Source organism: Acinonyx jubatus, chromosome C1, assembly GCF_027475565.1.
Source record: "Acinonyx jubatus isolate Ajub_Pintada_27869175 chromosome C1, VMU_Ajub_asm_v1.0, whole genome shotgun sequence".
NCBI classification, from domain to species: Eukaryota; Metazoa; Chordata; class Mammalia; order Carnivora; family Felidae; genus Acinonyx; species Acinonyx jubatus.
In genome coordinates this window covers 184,059,651-184,076,648 of record NC_069381.1, presented here as the reverse complement: position 1 = coordinate 184,076,648, position 16,998 = coordinate 184,059,651, and the positions used below count along the sequence as shown (strand labels likewise).

Below are 16,998 nucleotides of genomic sequence, written 5' to 3'. Positions count from 1 at the left end.
TAAATTAAATTAAATTATTTAAAACATTTTAAAATTATTTTCTTTGGATGAACCCAAATGTAGAATTAGTAAGCTAATCTTTAATTTCACCCTACCCCAGTCCATCTTACTTTTAAGTGAGCTGGGGGCAGGGGGGCGGTGCCTGGGTGGCTCAGTCGGTTGAGCATCTGACTCTTGATTTCAGGTCAGGTCATGATCCCAGGGCCATGGGATAGAGCCCTGCATCAGGCTCAGCATTTATCATGGAGCCTCCTTGAGAGTCTCTCTCTGCCCCTCCCCCTCAAAAAAAAATTAAGTGAGCTTGGGACAAGAAGCTCGGTAATTCTGAGGTGACAAAAACCTCAAAGTTCCACAAGATAATGATGTTTACTAAAGGATTTTAACAGATTAACATTGGATTCTCTAGGGAACTAGGTGGATGTGGTTAAAAGAGTAAAATATTTTTAATGCTGCTAAAAAAAAAAGAATCAAAAGATAACTCAAAATGGGTCAGAGACCTAAATGTAAGAACTAAAATCATAAAACTCTTACAAGAAAATATAAGAGTAACTCTTCATGACCTTGCCTAATGGCAATAGTTTTGGACATATAATGCCAAAACTTTTAAGCAGCAAAAGAAAAAATACATCAATTAGACATCATCAAAATATACAAATTTTGTGCTAGAAGAGACCCTATTTAGAAAGTGAAAAGACAATCCCCAGAATGGAAGAAATTATTTGCAAATCTTCTATCTGATAAGAGACTAGTATCCAGAATATATAAGCAATACTTATACCAGAACAGCAAAAAGATAATCAATTAAAAATGGGAAAGGATTTGGAGGAGCCAAGATGGCGGAACAGCGTGGAAGCTTTTTGTGTGTCTTGCGTCCGTGAAATACAGCCAGACCAACACTAAACCATCCTACACACCTAGAAAACTGATTGGAGGATTAACACAACAATCTGCACAACCTGAACCACAGAATTCAGCGGGTACGTGGCATAGAGAGCTGAACTTGGGGAGCAAGAAGCCACTAAAGGTAGGGAACCCCTTTTGCGGGCAGAGAGAGGACGGAGACTGGGGAGGGGGGGAGCATATGGGAAAAGCACCCCTCCCCAAAAGCAGCTGGAGAGAAAGTGGAAAATTGGAAACAGCCACAGGGACTAAACTAAAAAGGGAGAAAGGAGAAAGGAGAGGGTTTAAATTCCATTAAGACTGTAAACAAGGGGAGCGCAAAGGCTGCAGTTCTGCAGCTTGATACCTGGCGATGCTCTGGTGGGAAGGGTGAATCCCCAGGAAAAGAGTGGGGTCTGGGAGGTTCTCGGGCCACACAGGGAAAAGCAGTTCCACTGCTGGGGGGCATTTGGTAGAGACTATTGAAGCCACCTGGTCCCAGAAGACCCTGGAAGGCAGCCACATTCGCTGGTGCTGGGACAAGGTCGTTGGGGGTGAAGCCTGGTGCCAGATTGTGTTGTGATTTTCCATAATCCCTGAAATGCTGCTGCTACACTGTCTCGTGAACTTTTTTGGGGGCGGGCTGGCACCTGGCCGCAGTCTCGGGGCACTGGCAACAGCATGGCACAGCAGGCGTTCCTGGGTGCAGCTGACATTCGGCCATTGCTCATTCAGCCATTGCTCGGTGAGACCCTCCCACAGAGGGGCGGAACGGGTCAAAGCCGCAGTCCTTCGGAAGTAAGGGGCCGGGGAAAACAGCCACATCTGACACAAAACTTGGGAGAGCAGTACTGCCTCAGGCCTGGTCACAGAGAGTGAAAAAGAGGGAGTGGACGAGAGCTAAAGACAGAGGACCGGTGTGCAATTGCTGATCCAGGAGAACAGACTGGGTAGCTGGGTGGCACCATTTTCACTGCTCCCGCGAATGTGCATACGCATCTACGAGCACCGCAACAATCCACCCCAGTAGGCTAGCAGCGCCATCTAGTGGAGAGCAGAGCTGTTACACTGAGCCCCGCCCAACTCTGCCAACATTGCTCTTCAAGAACACAAGCCTCACCACCGGGCTTAATTTATGGACTATAAAGAGCTACATAGACTGACCTGTAGGGGAAATGAAGCAATTTCAGTCCTACTTCAATCTGTTAGCAGGTTCATCTATTCAATTTTTTTTCTTTTTTTATCTTTTTTTTCTTTTTCTTTTTCCTGTTTTACAATTCTTTTCTTTTTCTTGAATACAGAAAGAGAAAAAATTCATTTTTATTTTCAATTTTTATTAAAAATATCTGTCTTCAATTTTTATTACTATATTTTTTACTTTTGTGTAATTTTTTTCAAATTCTACTTTCCTTCCATCATTTTATATTGGTCTACTTCAGTGTACTCACCTTTTCAAATTTTCAAACAATTTCCTTTTTTTTCTTTCTCTTTTTTCTCTTTCTCATTTCTTTTCATTTTCTTGAATGCAGAAAGAGAAAAACTTCATTTTTACATTCAGTTTCTTTTAAAAATATATTTATTTAATTTTGTATACTATGTTTTTTGCTTTTATGTAAATTTGTTCAAATTCTATCTTACTCCCATCATTTTATTTTATTCTACTACAGTGTATTCACTTTTTCAAATTTTCAAATGATTTCTTTTTTTCTTTTCTCTTTTTTCTCTTTTTCTTTTTTATCTTTTTTCTCTTTTTCATTTCTTTTCTTTTTTCTTAAATACAGAAAATGAAAAAATTCATATTTATTTTTAATTTTTATTAAAAATATTTTTCTTTCAATTTTTTTCTACTATATTCTTTCCTTTTGTGTATATGTTTTCAAATTCTATTTTACCCCCATCATCTCATTTTAGTCTACTTCAATGTATTCATTTTTCAAATTCTCAAACAATTTCCTTTTTTTTTCTCCCCCCCTTTTTTTCTCTAATCGGTCAAACCACTTTCAACATCCAGACCAAAACACGCCTAGGATCTAGAATCGTCTATTCTATTTGTGTGTGCGTGTGTGTGTGTGTTTTAAGTTTTAATTTTAATATTTTTTTAATTTTAATTTTTTTCATTTCAATTTTTCTACCTCATTAATTCCTTTTCTCCCTTCAAAATGACAAAACAAAAGAAGTCACCCCAAAAGAAAGAGCATGAAGAAATGACAGCCAGGGATTTAACCAACACAGATACAAGCAAGATGTCTGAACCAGAATTCAGAATCATGATAATAACAATACTAGCTGGAGTCAAAAATAGATTAGAATCCCTTTCTGCAGAGATAAAACGAGTAAAAAATAGCCAGAATGAAATTAAAAATGCTATAACTGAGCTGCAATCATGGATGGATGCAGCGGTGGCAAGGATGGACGAGGCAGAACAGAGAATCAGCCATATAGAGGACAAACTTATAGAGCATAACGAAGCATAAAAAAAGAGGGAGATTAAGGCAAAAGAGCACGATTTAAGAATTTGAGAAATCAGTGACTCATTAAAAAAGGAACAACATCAGAATCATAGGGATCCTAGAAGAGGAAGACAGAGAAATAGGGGTAAAAGTGTTATGTGAGCAAATCATAGTGGAAAACTTCCCTAACCTGGGGAAAGACACAGACATCGAAATCCAGGAAGCACAGAGGACTCCCATTAGATTCAATAAAAACCAACCATCAACAAGGCATATCATAGTCAAATTCCCAAAATACTCAGGCAAGGAGAGAATCATGAAAGCAGCAAAGGAAAAAAGTCCTTAACTACAAGGGAAGACAGATCAGGTTTGCAGCAGACCTATCCACAGAAACTTGGCAGGCCAGAAAGGAGTGGCAAGATATATTCAATGTGCTGAATCAGAAAAATATGCAGCCAAGAATTCTTTATCCAGCAAGGCTATCATTAAAACTAGAAGGAGAGGTAAAAAGTTCCCCAGACAAACAAAAATTAAAGGAGTTTGTGACCACTAAACCAGCCCTGCAAGAAATTTTAAGGGGGATTCTCTGAGGGGAGAAAAGATGAATGAATAAATAAATAAATAAATAAATAAATAAATAGCAAAAGCAACAAGATTAGAAAGGACAACAGAACACCACCAGAAACTCCAACTCTACAAGTAACATAATGGCAATAAATTCGTATCTTTCAGTAGTCACTCTAAACATCAATGGACTCAATGCTCCAATCAAAAGACAGAGTAACAGAATGGATAAGAAAACAGGACCCATCTATATGTTGTTTACAAGAGACCCACTTTAGAGCTAAAGACACCTTCAGATTGAAAATAAGGGGATAGAGAACCATCTATCATGCTAATGGTCAACAAAAGAAAGCTGGAGTAGCCATACTTATATCAGACAATTTAGACTTTAAATAAAGACTGTATCAAGAGATGCAGAAGGGTATTATATCATAATCAAAGGGTCTATAGACCAAGAAGACCTAACGATTGTAAACATTTATGTGCCAAATGTGAAAACACCCAAATATATAAATCAATTAATCATAAACATAAAGAAACTCATCAAGTTACCATAATAGTAGGAGACTTCAACACCCCACTCACAGCAAAGAACAGATCATCTAATCAAAAAATCAACAAGGAAACAATGGCTTTGAATGACACACTGGACCAGATGGACTTAACAGATATATTCAGAACATTTCATCCTAAAGCAGCAGAGTATACATTCTTCTCCAGTGCACATGGAACCTTCTCCAGAATAGACCATATACTGGGACACAAATCAGCCCTAAGTAAGTACAAAAAGATCGAGATCATACCGTGCATATTTTCAGACCACAATGCTATGAAACTCAAAATCAACCACAAGAAAAAATTTGGAAAGGTAACAAATACTTGGAGACTGAAGAACATCCTACTAAAGAATGAATGGGCTAAACAAGCAGTTAAAGAGGAAGTTAAAAAGTATATGGAAGTCAATGAAAATGATAGCACCACAACCCAAAACCTCTGGGACACAGCAAAGGCAGTCATAAGAGGAAAGTATATAGCAATCCAGGCCTTCCTAAAGAAGGAAGAAAGATCTCAGATACACAACCTAACCTTACGCCTTAATGAGCTGAGAAAAGGACAGCAAATAAAACCCAAAACCAGAAGAAGACAGGAAAAAATAAAGATTAGAGCAGAAATTAATGCTATCGAAACCAAAAAAAAAACCAAAAACAAAAAAAAACACACACAAAAAAACAGTAGAACAGATCAATGAAACCAGAAGCTGGTTCTTTGAAAGAATTAACAAAATTGATAAACCACTAGCCAGTTTGATCAAGAAGAAAAAGGAAAGGACCCGAAAATAAAATCAAGAATGAAAGAGGAGAGATCACAACCAACACAGCAGAAATAAAAACAATAATAAGAGAATATTACGAGCAATTATGTGCCAATAAAATGGGTAATCTGGAAGAAATCAACAAATTCCCAGAAACACATACACTACCAAAACTGAAACAGGAAGAAATGGAAAATTTGAACAGACCCATAACGAGTAAGGAAATCGAATTAGTAATCAAAAATCTCTCCCAAAAACAAGAGTCCAGGGCCAGATGGCTTCCCAGGAGAACTCTATCAAACATTTAAGAAAGAGTTAACACCTATTCTCTTGAAACTATTCCAAAAAATAGAAACGGAAGGGAAACTTCCAAATTCTTTCTATGAAGCCAGCATTACCTTGATTCCAAAACCAGACAGAGACCCCACTAAAAAGGAGAACTATAGACCAATTTCCCTGATGAACATGGATACAAAAATCTTCAACAAGATAATAGTCAACTGGATCCAACAATACCTTAAAAAAAATTATTCACCATGATCAAGTGGGATTTATACCTGGGATGCAGGGCTGGTTCAATATCCACAAAACAATTAACGTGATTCATCACATCAATAAGAGAAAGGACAAGAACCATATGATCCTCTCAATAGATGCAGAGAAAACATTTGACAAAATACAGCATCCTTTCTTGATAAAAACCCTCAAGAAAGTAGGGATAGAAGGAGCATACTTCGACATGATAAAAGCCATATTTGAACGACCCAACGCTAATATCATCTTCAATGGGGAAAAACTGAGAGCTTTCCCCCTAAGGTCAGGAACAAGACAGGGATGTCCACTATTGCCACTGTTATTCAACAAAGTATTGGAAGTCTTAGCCTCTGCAATCAGACAACACAAAGAAATAAAAGGCATCCAAATCGGCCAGGAGGAGGTCAAACTTTCACTCTTCGCAGATGACATGATACTCTATGGAAAATCCAAAAGATTCCACCAAAAAACTGCTAGAACTGATCCATGAATTCAGCAAAGTGGCAGGATATAAAATCAATGCACAGAAATCTGTTGCATTCCTATACACCAACAATGAAGCAACAAACAAAAGAAATCAAGGAATTGATCCCGTTTACAGTTGCACCAAAAACCATAAAATACCTAGGAATAAATCTAACCACAGAGGTGAAAAATATATACACTTAAAACTATAGAAAGCTGATGAAAGAAATTGAAGAAGACACAAAGAAATGGAAAAAGATTCCATGCTCCTGGATAGGAAGAACAAATATTGTTAAAATGTCGATACTACCCAAAGCAATCTACATATTCAATGCGATACCTATCAAAGTAACATCAGCATTCTTCACCGAGCTAGAACAAATAATCCTAAAATTTTTATGGAACCAGAAAAGACCCCAACTAGCCAAAGCGATCTTGAAAAAGAAAACCAAAGCAGGAGGCATCACAATCCCAGACTTCAAGCTATACTACAAAGGTATAATCATCAAGACAGTATGATACTGGCACAAGAACAGACACTCAGATCAATGGAACAGAATAGAGAACCCAGAAATGGACCCACAAATGTATGGGCAACTAATCTTTGACAAAGCAGGAAAGAATATCCAATGGAATAAACAGAGTCTCTTCAGCAAGTGGTGCTGGGAAAACTGGACAGCGACATGCAGAAGAATGAACCTGGACCACTTTCTTACACCACACACAAAAATAAACTCAAAATGGATGAAAGACCTCAATGTAAGACAGGAAGCCATCAAAATCCTCGAGGAGAAAGCAAGCAAAAACCTCTTTGACCATGGCCGTAGCAACTTCTTACTCAATACATCTCCAGAGGCAAGGGAAACCAAAGCAAAAATGAACTATTGGGACCTCATCAAAATAAAAAGCTTTTACACAGCGAAGGAAATAATCAGCAAAACTAAAAGGCAACAGACAGAATGGGAGAAGATATTTGCAAATGATATATCACATAAAGGGTTAGTATCCAAAATCTACAAAGAACTTATCAAACTCAACACCCAAAAAACAAATAATCCAGTGAAGAAATGGGCAAAAGACATGAATAGACACTTCTCCAAGGAAGACATCCAGATGGCCAACCGACACATGAAAAAATGCTCAACATCACTCCTCATCAGGGAAATGCAAACCAAAACCACAATGAGATACCACCTTACACCTGTCAGAATGGCTAACATTAACAACTCAGACAACAGATGTTGGCAAGGATGCGGAGAAAGAGGATCTCTTTTGCATTGTTGGTGGCAATGCAAGCTTGTGCAGCCACTCTGGAAAACAGTATGGAGGTTCCTCAAAAAACTAATAATAGAACTACCTTACGAACCAGCAATTGCACTACTAGGCATTTATCCATGGGATACAGGTGTGCTGTGTTGAAAGGATACATACGCTCCCACGTTTATAGCAGCGCTATGATGGACAATAGCCAAAGTATGGAAAGAGCCCAAATGTCCATCGACAGATGAATGGATAAAGAAGAAGTGGTATATATATATATATATATATATATATATACACACACACACACACACACACACACACACACACACACTGGAGTATTACTCGGCAATCAAAAAGAATGAAATCTTGCCATTTGCAACTATGTGGATGGAACTGGAGAGTATTATGCTAAGTGAACTCAGTCAGAGAAAGACAAAAATCATATGACTTCACTCATTTGAGGACTTTAAGAGACAAAACAGATGAACAAAGGGAAGGGAAACAAAAATAATATAAAAACAGGGAGGAGGACAAAACAGAAGAGACTCATAAATATGGAGAATAAACTGAGGGTTTCTGGAGGGGGGATGGGCTAAATGGGTAAAGGGCATTAAGGAATCTACTTCTGAAATCACTGTTTCACTATATGCTAACTCATTTGGATGTAAACTTTAAAAAATAAAAAATAAAATTTTTAAAAAATGGGAAAGGATATGAATAGATATTTCTACAGAGAACATATACAAATGGCCAATATGCACATGAAAAGATCTTCAACAGAATTAGTTATTAAGGCAATGTAATCAAAACTACAATGAGGTATCATTTCATATATAATAAAAAAAAGAGAAAGAAAGAAGAAAGAAAGAAAGAAAGAAAGAAAGAAAGAAAGAAAGAAAGAAGGAAAAAAGAAAGAAAAAAAGAAAGAGAAGGAGAGGAAGGAAGGAAGGAAGGAAGGAAGGAAGGAAGGAAGGAAGGAAAGAAAAAATAGACAATAACAAGTGTTGGCAAGGATGTGGAGAAATTGGGACATTGCTGGTGGGAATGTAAAGTGGTGCAGCCACTTTACTAAAACAGTTTAGCAGTCCTCAAAAAGTTGAACATATACTTACTATATGATCCAGTAAGTCCATTCCCATGTATATACCCAAGAGAACTGAAAGCATGTATCCACACAAAAACTTACACATGAATACTCATAGCAGCATCTTTCATAAAGGCCAAAAACATGGAAACAATCCAAATTTCCATCAGTTGATGAATAAACAAAATGTGCTCTGTCAATTCAATGGAATATTTTTTAGCCATTAAATGAAATGAAGTACTAATGTATTCTTCAATATGGATGAACCTTGAAAACACGCTACGTAGAATAAGTCATATACAAAAGGAAACATACTGAATGATTTGTTCATAGGAAATATCCAGGGGCGCCTGGGTGGCTCAGTCGGTTAAGCATCCGACTTCGGCTCAGGTCATGATCTCACGGTCCATGAGTTCAAGCCCCGCGTCAGGCTCTGTGCTGACAGCTCAGAGCCTGGAGCCTGTTTCAGATTCTGTGTCTCCCTCTCTCTCTGACCCTCCCCTGTTCATGCTCTGTCTCTCTCTGTCTCAAAAATAAATAAACGTTTAAAAAAAAAAAGGAAATATCCAGAATGGACAAATATGTAGAAATAGAAAGTAGATTAGTGTTTGCTCAGGGGCTGGAGTGAAGGGGAAAATAGGAAATGATGGCTACCAGGTATGGAAATTCTTTTAAGGTAGATGAAAATGTTTTGAAATTAGATTGTGCATGTGCACAACTGTGAATATACTAAAAACCAGTGACTTGTATAGTTCAAAAGGATGAATTCTATAAAATGTGAATTATATCTCAATGAAAAAAGAAAGGGATGTCTGGAATATGTCACAATCATATGTCACAAACTACCTTGTGATTGTTAATTGTATGGTGTCAACTTGATGGTTAAAGGATGCCTAGATAGCCAGTAAACATTATTTCTGGGTATGTCTGTAAGGATGTTTCTGGAAGGGTTAGTATTTAAATCTGTAGACTGAGTAAAGAAAATCTGCCCTCATCAAATTGGGTGGGCAACCTCCAATCCATTAAGGATTGGTCCAATAAAAAGGAGGAGGGGCAAATTTTCTCTCTTTTTGAACTAGGATGGTCAACTTCTTCTACCTTTGGACATTAAAATACTCTTGGTTTTCTGGGTCTTTGGACTCTAGGACTTACAACAGCAGCCTTCCCTGCTCCCCACTCCCCAGCCACACCCTTACAGTGTAAACAATAGAGAATCTTAAAGGTTTCTAAGGAAAGTGACAGAGCTGCAATTAGGGAGATTCTTCAGGTTCTATGTATAAAGTTATCATAGAATTAAGAGGGTGGTGGCAGGATCAGTGAGAACGCTATGATCATAGTTCAGTGGAGAAATGATGGAGGCAGAAGAAATGTAATAATAGAGATAGATGGAAAAGGCATTATAGGTACAGAACCAACTAATTTGGAAACTAGCTGGATGAAGAAACATAGGAGAGGGTGGGTCAGAGTGAAAATGATATTCTGGAGGTGCTGTTAACTGAAATTGAAGACACAGGCAGAAAAGCAGATTTGGAATGGAGGTGTTTTTGTTTTTGTTTTTAATATTTGGAATATCTTGAGTTTGAGGTGCGAAAAGGAAATGAAGTGGAAACACTGGCCAGGAAGCTGCAGGGCAAGATTTGAACTTGAAGAGTCTGCACTAGAAATGCCAACTTGTTAGCAGCACAGGAGTAGTAACCGAAGCTACAAGATTGTTAAAAGAGAACATATAAAAAGAGAAACAAAGGAGTGATCCTTGTGAATATCCACATTTATGGATCTGGAGGAGAAAGATACAAAGAAGACTTGGTCAGAAGTCTGTCCTTGACAGAACTTCTAGGGTAAAATACGCTGGAGAAGTAGGAAGGGGACAATGACCCCATAGAATCTAAGGACTACAAGTTTGGTAAGTAAGCTCAATATTGCTCTTGGATCTTATAGATGTGGCAGAATGATTAAGGTGAAATCCAGATATCAGGGAAGTATGGAGTAAATGGGTAGAAGAGGAGAGGGTATAGTCTAAAACATACCTAAGACAGTAGCTTGAAAGAGAGGGGCATGGGGCGCTGGGGTGGCTCAGTTAGTTAAGGGTCCAACTCTTGATTTTGGCTCAGGTCATGATTTCATGGTTTGTGGGATTGAGCCTGGAGTTGGGCTCCACACTGACAGTGAGGAGCCTGCTTGGGATTCTCTCTCTCTGCCCCTCCCCTGCTTGCTCGCTATCTCTCTTTTTCTCACTCAAAATAAACGAATAAACATTTTTTTTAAGGGAGACAGGCTTTATTTGATGGAGGAGTCAGAACTTGTTTTTAGACCAAAGGTTCAAAGACAGAGAGAGAGATTAATGATACAAGACAGTTGAAATAACGTTCAGTCTTGACAGAAGACTGACCTATGCCAAAGGAAGCACTAAGAAGAGGATGCAAATCCCAGGTTTCGGGCAGGAAGTCCTTACCAAATAAGGAAGAAAAGATGTTTCTTGTATCATCATTTAAATAGTGAAAAATAAAATAGTGAATAACTTAAATATGATACAAAACATATATAGACATGACTACTTGAATGAAAAGAAAAAACAGTGTTAAATATTATGCCATTTATGGGGGTGCCTGGTAGCTCGGTGGGTTAAGCGTCCAACTTCAGCTCAGGTCATGATATTGCAGTTTCTCAGTTCAGATTCTGTGCTGACAGTGCAGAGTCTGGAGCCTGCTTCGGATCCTGTGGCTCCCTCTCTCTCTGCCTCTCCCCTGCTCGTTCTCTCTCTCTTTCAAAAATAAATAAAAACATTTATTAAAAACAATTATGCCATTTATGTTTAAAATAAATGCATCAAATGTGTTTATGTATTAAAGAAACTGGACCTTTTACAATATGTAATTTTTATTTTATTTTCATTTTCATTTTTTTTAATGTTTATTTACTTTTGAGAGAGAGAGAGAGAGAGAGCGCACGAGCAGGGGAGGGGCAGAAAGAGAGAGAGAGAAAGAGAAAGAGAGACAGAATCTGAAGCAGGCTTCAGGTTCCGAGCTGTCAGCACAGAGCCCAACGCAGGGCTTGAACTCATGAACCGTGAGATCATGACCTGAGCCGAAGTTGGACACTTAACAGACTCAGTGACCCAGGCGCCCCATTTTAATTAATTTTTTGAAGTTACAATATGTGCTTTGCATAAAATGAAACAAATAATACAACTGCATTTATTTAAAACTCCCAGTATGCTACCAACGTTGGGTATTACGAGACTCAATATAAAGCTTAAGGATCAAAACAGCGTCATATTAGTAAAAGAACAGACAGAAAAATCAATGGAATGCAACAAATAGTGCCAGAACAACTGGACATACAGAAAAAACGAATATAGACACAGACCTTGTAACTTTCACAAAAAGTAACTCAAAATGATCATAAACTTAAATGTAAAATGCAAAACTACAACTTCTGGATAATAACAGAGGAGAATATTTAGGTGATCTTGAGTTTAGTGATAATTTCTTAGAGCACAAAAGCACAATCTGGGCGGGGTGGGGGGAATGGATTAATTGAACTTCATTAAAATTAAAAACTTCTACCACAGACTAAGAGAAAATATTTGTAAAACATATCTGATAAAGGACTTCTATCCAAAAATATACAAAAAACTCTTAAAACTGACCAGTAAAAAAACCAAAAAACTCAGTTTAAAAATGGGCAAAAGAGGGGTGCCTGTGTACGTCAGTTAAGCATCAGACTTGGGCTCAGGTCATGATCTCATGGTTCAGGTGTTTGAGCACCACATCAGGCTGTGTGCACTGACAGTGTGGAACCTGCCTGGGATTCTCTTTCTCCCTCTCTCTCTGCCCCTACCCCACACATACTCTCTAGCTCTCTCTCTCTCAAAATAAATAAAAACTTTTAAAAATAGGCAAAAGAGGGGCACCTGGGTGGCTCAGTCAGTTGAGTGTCTGACTTTGGCTCAGGTCACGATCTCACAGATAGTGAGTTCGAGCCCCACATCAGGTTCTGTGCTGACAGCTCAGAGCCTGGAGCCTGCTTGGGATTCTGTGTCTCCCTCTCTCTCTGCCCCTCCCCCACTCATGCTCTGTCTCTGTCTCTCTGTCTCTGTCTCTCTCTCTCTCTCCAAAAATAAACATTAAAAAAATTTTTTTAATAAAAAATGGGCAAAAGATTTGAACAGACATCTCAACAAAGAAGATATACATATTTTAAATAAGGATATAAAAAGGTACTCACCATCGTGCCATTAGGTAATCATAAATTAATACATGTTATCACTATACATCTATTAAAATGGCTAAAATCCAAAACATTAATGCCACCAAATACTGGCAAGAATGTGGAGATACAGGAACTCTGCAAAATGGTATATATAGCCACTTGAAATACAGTCTTACATTTCTTCCAAAGTTGAACATAGGCTTACCATACACTTCAACAATTGTTCTCCTAGGTATTTACCCAAATGAGTTGAACATTTATGTCCACACAAAAATCAGCATAAAAATGTTTATAGCACCTTTATTCACAATGCCAAAACTTGGAAGCAACCAAGCTGGGTGTTAAACATGTAGGTAGCTCATATTTTAAGTGCACATATATTTTTAAACAATAATTAGAGGGACTCCTGGGTGGCTCAGTCAGTTAAGCGTCCAACTTCAGCTCAGGTCATGATCTCACGGTTCATGAGTTCGAGCCCTACATCAGGCTCTCTGCTGTCAGCACGGAGCCTGCTTTGGATCCCCTGCCCCTGTCTTTCTCTGTCCCCTCCCCACCCACATTCTCTTTCTCAAAAATAAATAAACATTAAAAAATAATTAGAAAATTAAAATAATCATCCAGATAAATTTTTCTTTTAAACTTATTCTAAACATTTTAATCAAATAATAATGCATCAGTTGGACTGTGTTAGGTTTAAAAAATACAAATATAAACCCCACATTTTTTCTCTCACATGAAAGTCCAGAGGTAGGTAGTCTACGGCTGGTATAGTGATTCTGTCCTCATCCAAGAAGGCTCCTTTCTGCTCACCACTCAGCTGTCCCTATAGTGTGGCCATTATCCTCATAGTTCCAATGGAAGTTAAGGCTCCAGCCATCACATCCACATCCTAGTCAGCAAGATGGAAGAAGGGATAAAAAGGTGAAGGGCAAAAAATAACTGCCTTTCTTAAATTTCTAATTCCAATATAGTTACCATACAGTTACATTGGTTTCAGGTGTACAATATAGTGATTCAGTAATTCTATATATTACTCACTGTTCATCATAAGTATACTCTTAATTCCCTTCACCTATTTCACCCTTCCCCTCACTTCCCTCCCCTCTGGTAACCATCAGTTTGTTTTCTATATTTAAGAGTCTGTTTTGGGGGGGCGGGGGGTGCCTGGGTGGCTCAGTCATTTAAGCGTCTGACTTCAGCTCAGGTCGTGATCTCGCAGTTTCTGAGTTCAAGCCCTGTGTCGGACTCTGTGCTGACAGCTCAGAGCCTGGAGCCTGCTTTGGATTCTGTGTCTCCCTTTTTCTCTGTTTCTCTCTGTCTCTCAAAAATAAATAAACATTTTTAAAAAGTGTTTAAAGAGTCTGTTTTTTGAGTTGTCTCTTTTTTTTCTTGGTTTGTTTTGTTTCTTAAATTCCACATATGAGTGAAATCAGATGGTATTTGTCTTTCTCTGACTTATTTCATTTAGCATTATACTCTCTAAATCAATCTATGCTGTTGCAAATGGCAACATTTCATTCTCTTTATGAATGAGTAATAAATATTCCATTGTTTATATACCACATCTTCTTTATCTATTCATTTGTCACTCAACACTTGGATTGCTTCTGTAATTTAGCTATTGTAAATAATGCTGCAATAAACATGGGGGTGCATATATCTTTTTGAATTAGTGTTCTTGTAATCTTTAGGTAAATACCTAGTAGTGGAATTACTAGATCATATGATAATTCTATTTTTAATTTTTTGAAGAACCTCCATACTGTTTTCCCCAGCAGCTGCACCAGTTTGCATTCCCATCAACAGTACATGATGGGAATGAAGGAACAGAAAAGGGTTCCTTTTTCTCCACATCCTCTTCAACATTTGTTATTTCTTCTCTTTTTTATTTCAGCCATTCTGATAGGTATGAGGTGATATCTCATTGTGGTTTTTATTTGCATTTCCCTGATGATCCGTGATGTTGAGCATCTTTTCATATATCTGTTGGCCCTCTGTATGTCATCTTTGGAGAAATGTCTGCTCATTTTTAATCAGATTGTGTTTAGCTGTTGAGTTGTGTAAGTTCTTTATATATTTTGGATACTAACCATTTATTGGATATGTTATTTGCAAATATCTTCTCCCATTCTTCAGGTAGCCTTTTAGTTTTGTTATTTGCTTCCTTCACTGTGCAGAAGCTTTTTGTTTTGATGTAGTCCCAATAGTTTATTTTTGCTTTTGTTTCCCTTGTCTCAGAAGACATGTCTAGAAAAATGTTGCTACAGCTGATGTCAGAGAAATTACTGCCTGTGTTCTCTTCAAGGATTTTTATAGTTTCAGGTCTCACATTTAGATCCTTAATCCACTCTAACTTTGTTTTTGTGTACGATAAAGTAGTTCAGATTCATTCTTTTGCATGTAGCTGTCCAGTTTTCCCAATACTATCTGTAGAGGAAATTGTCTTTTTCCCTTTGCATAGTCTCACCTCCTTTGTCTTAAGCTAATTGACCATATAATCATAGGTTTATTTCTGGGACCTTTATTCTGTTTCATTGATTTGTGCCAGTATTATACTGAAAAAACAACTGTCTTTTAAGGAAAGTTCTCAGCAACTGCCAAATGATTCTGCTGCTAACATCTTATTGGCCAGGACCTAAACACATGACCACATCTAGCTACAAATTGAAGCTTGGACAAGTAGACTATATTCTGTGAGGCTTTGTGCCCAGTTCCAAATCAAGGCTTCTATTACGAGGGAAAAAGAAAATGAATATATGAGGACAGCAAGCAGGGTCTGTCCACAGCCAAATTGACAAGGCTGACCTCAAATTCTGACCTCTTGATGGTATAAATAACATCCTTAATCCTGAAAACTTGCTTCTAAAATCTCAGAGGAGAAGAAGAGATTCTCATATCAAACACTGCAGATAAAGGTGTCAAGTGACTCCCACTATGGCCTATTCATGGAAGAGGATGGAAGAGGTTGGGGAATGGTGTAGAACAGGGTTAAGGGTGGGAGAAACAACAGGGATAGAAGTATTGGTCAACTAGGGGTTTACTAGTCAATCTTCCTAACCAATGGCTCAGAAAAGCACTCCAGAAAAGCAGGAGTTCTGCTTCTGAAAAGAGGGGCTAGAGATGGAACAGAGAAATAAGGATAAAAGTAAGAAGAGATGGTAGTTTTGTTAGTGATGAAGAATCAACTACTTGAAAGTTGAAAGGAACCACCTAGGCTCTAGGGCAAAGTCAATATTCTCAAATATATAGACAGATAGAGATGAGAATTTGGAAAACAGAAAGAAGAGATAATATCAGCCACAGTTCTGTCATCCATATGCCACTTTGTAACTATTTCTTTCTGGCCCTTTGTTTTCCTATGGGAGGTATTTTCTGTTTTATTTTAAGCATAGTTAACATAAACATACTATTTTGTACTCTTTTCCAGGTAACATGAATATATGAGCATTTTTCTCATTATGATATTCTGTCAAGGCCATATTGTGAACTGGTTAAGCATTTGGGCCCCAAAGTAGCTTTCTTCATGGCTTGAGTTTATACCCTAGTATGGGGTGATCACAGATAAGCTACTTAACATCACTTTGCTCATTTTCCTTATCTATAGAATGGGAAGAAAAAATAATGAGAACAATAATACCTACCTCATACAGCTGTTTTGAGGATTAAATGAGATAATTCGTTTATTTGTGTTTATCTATTTGTGTAATTATCTATTTGTGTAAAGAGCTAATAATAGGGGCGCCTGGGTGGCTCAGGTGGTTAAGTGTCCGACTTCGGCTCAGATCATGATTTCACGGTTTGTGGGTTTGAGCCCCAAGTCAGCTCTATGCTGACAGCTCAGAGCCTGAAGCCTGCTTCAGATTCTGTCTCCCTCTTTCTCTGCCTCTCCCCCTGCTTGCACTCTGTCTCTCTCTCTCTCTCAAAAATCAATAAACATTAAAAAAATTCTTTTAAAAAGAGATAATAACAGTTTGATGTAAGCTCTTATTATTTACAAACATAATTTTAATGGTTACATAAAGTATCAACCAGTGGACCTATCATCATAAGCATACCCTTATTACTGAACACTTGGCTAATTCTCAGTTTGGGGCTATTATAAGGTTTGAAACATTTTATTGCATTTATCTCTTTTATATTTAGGATTATTACTTAAAGTAACATCTTAAGAATCTTCATATATATTTTAGAACATTTTATTTAAGCTAGGTGGTAGGTACCATGGGTATTCATTA

The 16,998-nt window shown here is 37.7% G+C and overlaps 1 protein-coding gene across 1 annotated transcript in view; it reads right to left on the bottom strand.

Moving 5' to 3' along the window:
- The window catches only part of CFLAR (CASP8 and FADD like apoptosis regulator), a 98,251-nt gene continuing 81,253 nt past the window's right edge, over positions 1 to 16,998 (bottom strand). Inside the window, exons 11-12 of the transcript XR_008295523.1 lie at positions 13,497 to 13,652; positions 1 to 2,169 (exon numbers count right to left, since the gene is read on the bottom strand). The gene's annotated coding sequence lies outside the window, so the exon portion shown is untranslated. The remainder of the gene's footprint in view (positions 2,170 to 13,496; positions 13,653 to 16,998) is intronic.